The sequence below is a fragment of the Arachis duranensis genome, chromosome 4, assembly GCF_000817695.3.
Source record: "Arachis duranensis cultivar V14167 chromosome 4, aradu.V14167.gnm2.J7QH, whole genome shotgun sequence".
In the NCBI taxonomy this organism is placed as follows: Eukaryota; Viridiplantae; Streptophyta; class Magnoliopsida; order Fabales; family Fabaceae; genus Arachis; species Arachis duranensis.
In genome coordinates, this window is record NC_029775.3 from 34,923,659 (window position 1) to 34,935,575 (window position 11,917).

An 11,917-nucleotide genomic window follows, 5' to 3' on the forward strand; every position below is an offset into this window, starting at 1 on the left:
TTTTCGAAAAATGCAAGAAAAAATTTTTAAAGCATGCAATTGACACCAAACTTAAAAATTGACTCAAAACTCAAACAAGAAACACAAAATATTTTTTTTATTTTTTTTATTTTATGATTTTTTTGTATTTTTATTAATTTTTTCGAAAATAAAGTTTGGAAAAACGAAAAAGAAAAATTTTGAAAAAGTTTTTGAAAAGAAAATTACCTAATCTGAGCAACAAGATGAACCGTTAGTTGTCCATACTCGAACAATCCCCGGCAACGGCGCCAAAAACTTGGTGGACGAAATTGTGATCCTCAAAGTTGGTCTCTTTGTACTTGTATGAAATCAAAAATACCCCAAAGAGATCATGGTATGATAAATTGGGATCTTAATAATCCCTAGTGTGATCATAACTCCGTTCAACTTAACCAGCAAGTGTACTGGGTCGTCCAAGTAATACCTTACGTGAGTAAGGGTCGATCCCACAGAGATTGTTGGTATGAAGCAAGCTATGGTCACCTTGTAAATCTCAGTTAGGCAGATTAAATTGATTTATGATAGGTTCAAAAATTAATAATAAACAGAAAATAAAATAGGATAGGAATACTTATGTAAATCAATAGTGGGAATTTCAGATAGGCGTATGGAGATGCTGTGCTTCTCTTGAATCTCTATTTTCTTATTACATTCATCTAATCCTTCTTACTCCTTTCCATGGCAAGCTGTATGTAGGGCATCACCATTGTCAATGGCTACATCCCATCCTCTCAGTGAAAATGGTCTTATGCTCTGTCACAGCACGGCTAATCATCTGTCGGTTCTCAATCAGGTTGGAATAGAATCCCTTGATTCTTTTGCGTCTGTCACTAACGCCCAGCCTTCAGGAGTTTGAAGCTCGTCACAGTCATTCAATACCGGAATCCTACTCGGAATACCACGGACAAGGTTAGACTTTTCGGATTCCCGGAATCCTACTCGGAATACCACAGACAAGGTTAGACTTTCTGGATTCCCATGAATGCCGCCATCTATCTAGCTTATACCACGAAGATTCTGTTGGAGAATCTAAGAGATATGCGCCCAGCCTAAGGTAGAACAGAAGTGGTTGTCAGTCACGCGCGTTCATAAGTGAGAATGATGATGAGTGTCATGGATCATCACATTCATCAAGTTGAAGTGCAACGTATATCTTGGAATAAGAATAAGGAGAATTGAATAGAAAATAATAGTAATTGTATTGAACCTTGAGGTACAGCAGAGCTCCACACCCTTAATCTATGGTGTGTAGAAACTCCACCGTTGAAAATACATAAGTAAAGGGTTCAGGCATGGCCGAATGGCCAGCCCCCCAAAAGGTGATCAATGACTCCAGACAGCAACATGGAACTGGCGTTGAGCGCCAGTTTACGTCGTCAATTCCCGAATAAAGTATGAACTATTATATATTGCTGGAAAGCTCTGGATGTCTAATTTTCAACGCCATTGAGAGCGCGCCATATGGAGTTCTGTAGCTCTAGAAAATCCATTTCGAGTGCAGGGAGGTCAGATTCCAATAGCATCAGCAGTCCTTTGTCAGCCTCCTTATCAGAGTTTTGCTCAGGTCCCTCAATTTCAGCCAGAAATTACCTGAAATCACAGAAAAACACACAAACTCATAGTAAAGTCCAGAAATGTGAATTTAACATAAAAACTAATGAAAACATCCCTAAAAGTAGCATGAACTTACTAAAAACTACCTAAAAACAATGCCAAAAAGCGTATAAATTATCCGCTCATCAGAGACCATCAGCATCGTCTTCTCAATCGTCTTCTCCGGTAGCGGCAAAGACGCAGTAACCAACTTTCTCTCCGTTGTAGGCATCTCCATTAGGGTCTTTCGTCAGTGCCATCCTCTCCAATAGGTGGCTTCGTCTTCTATCAGTGTTTCCCTCTTCAACAGCCAGCTTCCTCCAGCATCATCTTCTCCGGTCAGGTAAGTCTTTAATTTTTTTTATGTTATCTGTTCAATTTTTGTTTATGTTATCTGTTGAAGTGATAATTTTTTTGTTCAATTTTTTTGGTCTGTTTAAGTTTTTGTTGACATTATAAATTTAGTACTTGTTAATAATTTAATTATTGTTAATGTAGAGCTTTCAGCTTTAACAATATCTAATCAAGTCATTGGAGTTGATGTTGTTTACAATAATTTGAGGTTAATATTTTTCACTAATTATTTGTTTGTTGAATTACTTTTGATTAATCAATTTCATATATTGACATTAGCTAACAATGATTTTTTAAAGGTCACAACTCCTCTCTTCAACATGCTTGGTTGATGGAATAAAGGATTATGGAATGAAGACTTTGAAAGATTATTCCTTTGAAGGATTATTTCTATTGCATTTTTGTATTTAGCTTTTATTGTGTTTGGTGTTTAACATGTTTGGATATTAATGTGTTTAGTGTTTAACATGTTTGGATTTTAATGCGTTTGAATTTTAATGTCTTTAATGTCTAATATGTTTGGATTTTAATGTGTTTAGACTTTAATATATTTGGTGTTTAACATATTTGAATTATTTCTATTAATTTTAAATGTGTACTATACTTACAGAATTTTTAATATAAAAATTTTGTTTTTTATTTCTTTTTATGAATTTCTGTTTCATCGGGTACCCAATTACCTGAACCAAACCAATCTGTTCTTAATCGGTTTGGTTTGGTTCGGGTACATACACAAAAAATATAAATTCGAACCAAACCGAATCAATTACAATTCAATTGGTTCGGTTCTAATTTCACCTTAAATCCGAACCAACCCAACCCGTGCTCACCCCTACCATAAAGCTTGGATGTATTTCAGTTATTCTTTGAAGACTAGCTTTTTTATGTTCAATAACTAAATCACGGTGGCATTCTTCCTCATTAGAGTACTAATCAACTAAAACTGCTGCAACTTCTGAAGAAAAAGGTATGTTATATTGTCTTCCATCAGTTGCCCTTTTACTTATCAACCTAAGTTTGAAATCATGAATTCCATCTTCTTGATGTTTGTTTCTAGCCATTCTAAAAGATTGAACCAAGACATTATGTTCATCAAACATACGAATTAGATCTCTCACAACTTCCTCTTCAAAGGGGCTACTTCCATCATCATTGTTGAACACTCTTAATTTATTTGATATCTCATTATCTGTGTCATGTATATAAAGTTATGCAAATTTAGCTTTCCTCCCATATAAAGGAACCAAAGATACAAGAAAATGGTAATTTTGACCATTAATGCGAAAAGTATATGGGCCACAGTGTTTATTAATTTCATGGTCAATTTTTCCACCCGTAGACGTAAAAGCAAAGGTTGCATTATAGACGCGAATATGCTTCCTAATTTTTTGCAATGTTGCTTCTATGGTAATCCAGTAAATTATGTAACAAAGGAGGAGGGGGTTTTAACAATGACAATTGGACTCTTCCTTCCAAGCAGCAAATGAAAAATTTCAAATGAGTTGTATTTGTAGTTTTGTGAGTCCTTTCTTCGTACCAAAGTATTGCGCCATAATACGGATAGACGCACGTTGGTCTTCTAAAATTTCATACTTCATTAGTCAAATTTGTAAAAATTCAAATAAAGAACATAATTTAAATGATATATTTGCAATCAAATTAAGTTAGTACCTAAAGAATCAGTTTAATAAAACATTATTTGTAATAAAAGAGTTCACTTGAATATTTAGTTGTCTTAATTTTGAGCTATAATGTTAAGAAAAATTAAATAAAAACTTGGCTACTTACTTGGGCATTGATTTACTCGATTAGAAACAAATCTCGTTGAGAAGAACTTAGTTGAATTTCAGGATTTCATGCCACAGTGTTTAAAAAAAGGAAAAGAATTAATTATGAGTAACGAAATTTAAATTTTACTTTTGGAAAAAAAAGGGAGAAACTATTATTGAAAGTAGGTATACTTGAACTTTGAGTAGATCGAACACATCTCTTTTGATTTAATAATTGCCTTCTTTTGCGTATTGCCTCTTGAAACACATTATATCTTTTCATCTCATTATTTGTATTATCTGCGGAATGAAAGATATGCAATAAACCCTTAGTAAATATATAACTATTATTATGTTTTGTAAGATTTACATTATACCATAAGCTCACCAATATAATTATGCAACGTGGCAGCCACAATAATTCTTGAAGGTGAGTTATGAATAGATGATCATTGTCCATTTGTAAACATAAAACTTCGATGAAATGCAGGTAAAAGTAGAAAATATACAATAAAGAAGTATTAAAAATACAAATAGACTTCTCAATTTTTTTCTCAACAATTGGATTTTACTAATGGATTGGACAATATTACACAATAAAATTGGAAGAATAGCTATATTTTCCTACGGATTGCAAAATTACTATTGATGTAATTATTTTAAAAAAATTATCCTTTTTTTTTCACAGATTGATATGATTTTAAATACAATGCAAAAGATTTCATTTTCATCCTACATAACGACAACAAACAATTACAACAAATTATACGGGTTTTTCCCTATTAATTAGCTATGAATAGAAACAGTTAGAACAATACATGTTACAAAATTATTATTTAACTTAAGGATATTAAGTCTTTCACTTTGTTAATGCCACTGAAAATTCTTCTACAAAAAAGAGAATAAGACATGGTCAAAGAATGATAATTTATTCCAACTAATTGTAGAAGCAATACTGCATATGTAAAATAACAATTTATATTTTGATGCTAAATATTGCAATCAACACTATAAAGGGAGCAATAATTTTAAGTGAACATTAATTTTAGTTGTGACTGTTTTTCATAACAGATTTAAAAAAAGGAACACATAAATGTAACTTGTGGAAGTAATACTCCACGTGTAGAATAACAATTTATATTTTGATGCTCAAATGTTGCAGTTAGGGGTGTTCAAATCCAAAACCGATCCAAATTAAACTACTTATCCAATCCAATCCAAAGCGAAAACCGATTAAAACTGCACCAATTCGGATTTGATTGGATTCTATTTTTCGCAAACCGCTGGATCGGATCAGATTTTGGATCTACTTTTTATAATCGATTCAATCCAATCCAAACCGCACAATGTGCTATAATAATATTATTTTATTATTATATTTACAGTTATACTTATAACATGTTCAATTTGTTATAATTTTTATATTATTCATGTATTATTATTATTTAATAAATATTTCATGTTCAAAATATTATTTATTTATTTATTTTAACTAACCTATACTTTTGTTACTATTGTTATTGTTGGCTTTTTAATATATTATTGAGACTTGTTATGTCATTTTTTATTATTTAAAATTTGATATTGAGACTTTTTATATGTATTTAATTTTTTTAATTTACAAAACCATAAATCTAATCTAATCCAAACCGCTTGAAATTGGATCGGATCGGATTGGATTTTTTTTTTAAATTCATTCAATCCAAACCACACCGCAAGTAAAATTAGTGTTCAGATCGGATAAGTTTTCAACTTAAAACCGATCTAAACCTCATCACGAACACCCTTAGTTGCAGTTGACAGTATACAAAGAGCAATAATTTTAAATGCACATTAATTTTGGTTGTGACTGTTGTACAAAACTTGTTAAAAAAAGAGGAATACATAAACATGTGCTACTTGCAATGATTTCACAATTTAAAAGTTACTATTAATTACAAATAAAAGGGCTATTGAAAATGTTATTGAACAAGAGAATGAAAAGAGTAAACGGCAAATTAAAAAATCTATATGAAAATATCTGGGACAAATTCCCTATGTTGGTGGCGTCGGCGACGCCGGATGGTGGCGTTGTCCTGGGACCCAGAATCGAGCTCCGGCAAGGATTGATGGGGCGGTGGATAAGTGAAACCGCAACATGAGGGATGACCATGCTTGGTTTTTACAATTTATGCAATTGGGTTCCACTGGAGATGGACAGCGCGATGGACCATTTGTTTCGGAGAAAACACATTGGCTCATGGGATCGCAAGAGGATGTAGGAAATAGGATCTTGGTATGGAGAGGTGCTGAGAGGAAAAGGGTTTCTAGAAAGCGAGAAGTATGAGAAAGGTAATAGGTTTTTTGGTTTTCACTGGGATTTATTTTTTGGGCAAATGTTAATTTGTATTTTGGTTGTTTTAGAAATAAAAATTGATTTGGAAAAAGTTAAGTTAGTTTTACCGGTGTTTTTTATTTTTTATTTTTTGTATATTTTATTTCTTTTGCTGATTTGGAAATAATAGCTGATTTGAAAAAAATTGAGTGGTTGATTCTAAAGTTTTGCCAAGTAAGCAATGTTGCTAACATGACATTAGTAGGAGGAGAAAGATATCTTAAAAATAAAGTGGATAAACTTATCCATTTACTTTTATATATTAAGAATAGATAGATAGATAGATTGTGGTAATTTTTTTCTATTTACATAATTAACAAATTACCATCAAGAATTACATCTAACATATCTCCTTTTGAGCTGTCACACCAAAAAGCACCAGATTATTCTTTTCTTAAAAAAACATATGGATGTACTTGTTTTTCTTTAATGAGATATTATAATTACAACAAGAGTAAATAATTATTTCTGACCATAAAAGATTTAGGTACTTGTTCCGAGGGTTACCTGAAACTGTAGGTCGATCTCGGTCGAGATCTTCTGTGTTGGTCGGAGCCGACGTGTCCGGCAAGTGTATAGCGGCCGGAGCTGGTGTGTCCGACTTGTAGAACTGAGAGTGCAGCCGATTTGTTGGACTTGGTGGTGGTGCTGATCCTGTGTCCCCGGAGGGTGGGGGGTACCTGCAAGGGACTCCGATGCTTAAGTTAGCAAGGGTATTAAGCAGGTATTGAGTAGAATCAGAGTATGAGTTATACCTGGGTGCTCCAGTGTATTTATAATGGTGAGATGTGGCCTCCCGCGGATAAGATAAGTTAGTTATCTTATCTTATCTTTATCTTATCTTTAAGTGATGTCATCTTTAAGGGAACCGCCTTTATCTCTATGGGCTTGGACTGCCCTTTGGATTTGGGGCGTGTTCCTTTGTTTGGGCCCTTTGTTTGGGCTTCCCTGTGACTTTTTGGCCGAGCTCTCTGAGAAGAGGTTGGGTTGTCCTGACATGAAGAGGTCGGTCGCTTTGCCTGTAGAACATCCCGGGTCGGACAGCTCGACCCAGGGTATGAACAGTGCCCCTGCTTGAGCTCGGTCTTCTTTTTTGAGGCTGAGTTTTTTGACTTCGGTCCTTCTTTGGTGAAGCCGAACTCAAGTACTTTGTCGATTCCTTTGTATCAGCTTTGAATGTAGATCGTTTCTTCTAAAAGACGCGCGCTTTTATACCGGCGCTTTTTTGGGAACGTGCGAGGGTTTAATGCTTTTTAATTTTGAGCATTAATTGCCCTGTTTCCCCTAGGCTCTTTAATTTGGATTTTGAAAACCTGAAAACGGTTTCTCTCATTTTGCTCTTTCGTAACTTCTTTTCTTAGTTCTCCCCACTCTCTGTTTTTCGTTTGCATTTCTGCTTTCTTTGTGTTGCGGCGTCATTTAGTGTTGGAGCTTGGGGTCTTGTTATTTCTTCCTGTGACATTACTCTTTGTTCGCATTCCCAGATTTTGTCTTCCTCCTTTTGGTTTTCGTTGAAGCTCGCTGCTCTTTCCAGGTTGGTACTGGCTTTTCTCGCTTTTTCATAGCTTCGTTTTTAGCTTTGGTGAAGTTCTGATTTTGCATGTTTGAAAGTTTGGATCTTTTTGCAATCTTATATTTGCCTGTTTCCGTGATATGCTTTTCCTGTGGTTTTTTTTTTTGGAATTTTGAGGCTTTCTGAGTTTTTACTTGTTGCTTCTGGTTGTTTTTGATACTAGTACGAAATATGCATCTGTTTCTCACCTTTGGAGATTACTTCCTATCTGATCTTTGAAAAAAGCTTGCATCTTTTAATGGTCTCGTGCTCGATGCTCGGGAATGTTTTTTGCTTGGTAGGCTTGTACTAATTTTGCTGTGTTTTCTTTGATGAAAAGCGCTTGTTGTTTTGAATCTTTTTGAGAAGTGCTGGGATGTGATCTATAGAGTATTTCTGGAAACCTTGCTTTGTTACTGCCTCCAAAGGATGCCCTAGGACTTTGGTTTGAGTCTTGGGGTTTTCCTTTTCGTGGTTTCATCTTCTAAGAAGTATTGACCGAGTTGTTTTTTCCCTTTGCCCGAGATGTTTGTAGTAACCCTTATTTTCTTTTCTTACTTGTAGGATTAGTTGGCCTCATGTCTTCTCGAAATAATATTGTAGAGATGTCTTCCAGAGTTCTCGAGGGGATGTCCGATTGGCTGGACTCCCTTGTTTTGTTGTGTGTTTCCGTTGTGGACGCTGAATTTTGCACAGAGCTGAGGAAGCGTCATAGGATTTGTGGTGACACTGCTCACGAGGGGGATTACGAGCTTGTCGCTCCTGATTCTGATGAGAGGGTTTGCTTTCCGACTTCCATTGAGAGGGAGCGTCCCTTCTTCTATGCCTATGAATACTTTTTCAGCCAATTGAATGTTACTTTTCCTTTTACTACTTTTGAAACTGACCTGTTGTGGTCGTGTAATATTGCTCCATCCCAGCTTCACCCCAATTCTTGGGGTTTTATTAAAATTTTTCAACTTCTTTGCCGTGAACTAGATGTAATACCTTCCCAGACTCTGTTTCTTTACTTGTTTGCCAAGCCTGGCGGTTCTTCAAAAAAGAAAGCTTCTTGGGTTTCTTTCCGGTTCGCTCAGGGCCATAAAGTTTTTGCGATGTATGATGAGTCCTTTAAGGACTTCAAGAATTACTTCTTTAGAGTTTGAGCTGTTGAGGGGGCCCGCCCCTTTTTTCTTGATGAAAATGACGAGCCCTCCTTCCCTCTAGAGTGGCAGAAGGATGTAAGAGTGTCTTGCTATACCTGGGAGATGCTGGATGATGTTGAACGCGTTTTTGTAGTTGTTTTTGTGGATCTCTGGGGGGAAACCACCTCATCTTGATACAAAAAGATTTTTGACTAATCCGTCCTTGGTTTGGACTGCTTTGGGTATTTGTTTGTCTATTTGTCTGGTTTGTTTCTGTGCTTATTTCCTTTTTCTTCTTTTGTAACTCTTTGTCGTGGCTATTTTTGTGTTTTTGTAGAGATGTCAAAGTATAATGACTCTATGAAGGCCTTAAAAAAGGGCAAAGAAGGCAACTGCTGCTCTGAACATCTCGGCCAAGGTGGCCGGCGAGGGATCTTCACAGGTCCCCCTGAAGCCTCCTGTGCCGAGTACCCTTGGGCCGAGGAAAGTAATTCCTACTCCCCAGTTTCATCAGGTCGATCCTCCTCAAACTTCTGCTACTGCTTCTGGTGCCCCACCTTTGAAAAAGCAAAAAACATCTGAGCCCTTTAACTTGGATGACCCAGACTTTGATGCCATTGAGTTTGTTGACCAGGAAATTGCCCCTTATGGTGGGCTTTCCATGGACGACATGTCTCCTCTTCGGCATTTGGATTTTATTACTAGAAATAGTGTGAAGATGGCTCATATGGGTGCTGCTATATTCCGAACAATTCAGGGGATTCCGATCCATGCCACAAAATCCTTTATGGAAGAGGCCAAGTCAGAATTTGATCGAATCAAGGGTTTGAAGGAGGAGTTGGAGGTGAAGTTAGCGAAGGTGGAGAGGGAGTTGGAGAGTGAGAAGGCCAGCTCTATTGCCCTTGCTGCTTCTTTGAAACTGGCCGAAGACATGGCGTTGAAACATAAGGACAGCTATGTCTCGGCTTATAGGGAATTGATGCATCTTCGAGAGGATTTGGAAACAGCCCTGGTTAATTATGGTGAGCTTCAAGGTCACCTTGTGGGTAGCGTAACTGCTGCCTCCGAGAACCTGATGGAACAGTTCCGGGTTGTTGCTCCTGATGCCGACTTGACTCTCATTAGCCTGGACAATGTCGCGAGGGATGGTAAGATTGTCCCTGATGACCAGGATGATGATGAGGCTGATCCTCCCCCAGCATCTTCTCTTAAGGTGTCGACCTTCTCTGTTCCTCCCGTTGCATCTGATCCGGATTGCCAGATTCTAAACCGGGATGATGGAACCGCAGATGCCGTGCCCCTTCAGACTCGTCCTCCTTCTCCTCATACTGATGCTGCCGGGAAAGCTCCCGATCTTTAGTTGATCTTTTTCTGGATATTTTGTGTAAATAGCCCATGTTTGTGGGCTTTTGAACTTTGTTTTGTTTGTTCTTCTTGACGCTTCCGGTTGTCTGCCTTGCAACTCTTTTTGAAATCAAAAGTAGCTTCCGAGGTTGGTTTTGTGGTGGCCTCTTGAAGCTTTATCGTATTATGCATGAGATCTGTTGAAATTTTGCTTGTCTGGCCTTTTTAAGTGTTTGCGTGCTTATCATTTGTAGCTTGGATCCTTTTGAGGCCGTGCCTGTGGGGGGTCCGACTTGTTTCTCGGTTTCCTCGCTTTTGTTTGTATTTTTAGCACCTTATGACCGATTTATGTTGGTCCCTTTCAAAAGTTATTTTTGTGATCCCCTTTTCTGGGCCTTTACTCGGTCTCTTTTAGGGATTATTCGTATAACTTTTTAGTGGTAGGAGTCCGACTTGGTTATGTCGGTCTCCTTTAAGTTATTTTTCGTAGTCTTCATTCTTGGATCTTTTGTCAGATCTCTTTCAGGGACTACTTGTATAACTTTTTAGTGATAGGAGTCCGACTTGGTTGTGTCGGTCTCCTTTAAGTTATTTTTCGTAGTCCTCTTTCTTGGATCTTTTGTCAGATCTCTTTCAGGGACTACTTGTATAACTTTTTAGTGATAGGAGTCCTGACTTGGTTGTGTTGGTCTCCTTTAAGTTATTTTTCGTAGTCCTCTTTCTTGGATCTTTTGTTAGATCTCTTTCAGGGACTACTTGTATAACTTTTTAGTGATAGGAGTCCGACTTGGTTGTGTCGGTCTCCTTTAAGTTATTTTTCGTAGTCTTCTTTCTTGGATCTTTTGTTAGATCTCTTTCAGGGACTACTTGTATAACTTTTCATTTTAGGCAGACTTTATTATGTCGGGCCCTTCTAAGTTAAAGTAATCCTCTTTAATAGGGTTGGCCAGACCTCTTTCCAGGGTTTACTTATAACTTGGGTTGACTTGGTCCGACTTCTGAACGTCGGCCAGTCTTTTAAGTTATTATATTAGCTATCCGTAAGACCTCGCAGGTTCTTTTTTTTGGATTGCTTTCGATAACTTCTTACATTATTCTGTGTTCATCTTTGCCGATTTGTAGAAAATGGTTGACATCTTTAGATCGTCCTTCGGGTGAATCGCGTTTTCACCTTTATCGGACGATTATCTTTATGGTGGTCGGGCAGCGAATTTGTTTTTCACTTTCTGCCGACCTGTTGCTTTATAATCGGACGATGAATACTTCAGATTAATGCGTCTTGGATTCTTGTAGAATGTCTAAAATATATTTTATTTAAAGGAAAATGCGAATATATACATGTGAGATTTTTCTGGTCTAGGTCTCGACCTGGTGCCTCATTAAAAAACCTTTTCAGGAAAAAGAGTGCATCCATTTAGTGAGACTTTTTACCTTTTCTAACTGTAGTACCTTCGTAGGTTACAGGCGTGCCATGATTGGGGAAGCTCTCGTCCATCAAGCTCGGACAGTCTGTAGTAGCCCTTCCCAAGTACTTCTATGACTCGATAGGGTCCTTTCCAGTTTGCTGCCAGCTTCCCTTCTCCGGGTCGAGTTGTTCCAATGTCATTCCAAATTAGGATGAGATCATTTTCTGCAAAACTTCTCGGTACTACCTTTTTATTATATTTGGAAGCCATTCGGTGTTTTAGAGCTTCTTCCCTGATCTGAGCTCTTTCTTGGATTTCGGGTAACAAGTCGAGTTCTTCTCTCTGAAGTTGGGAGTTTACTTGTTCATTGTAGTGGACTA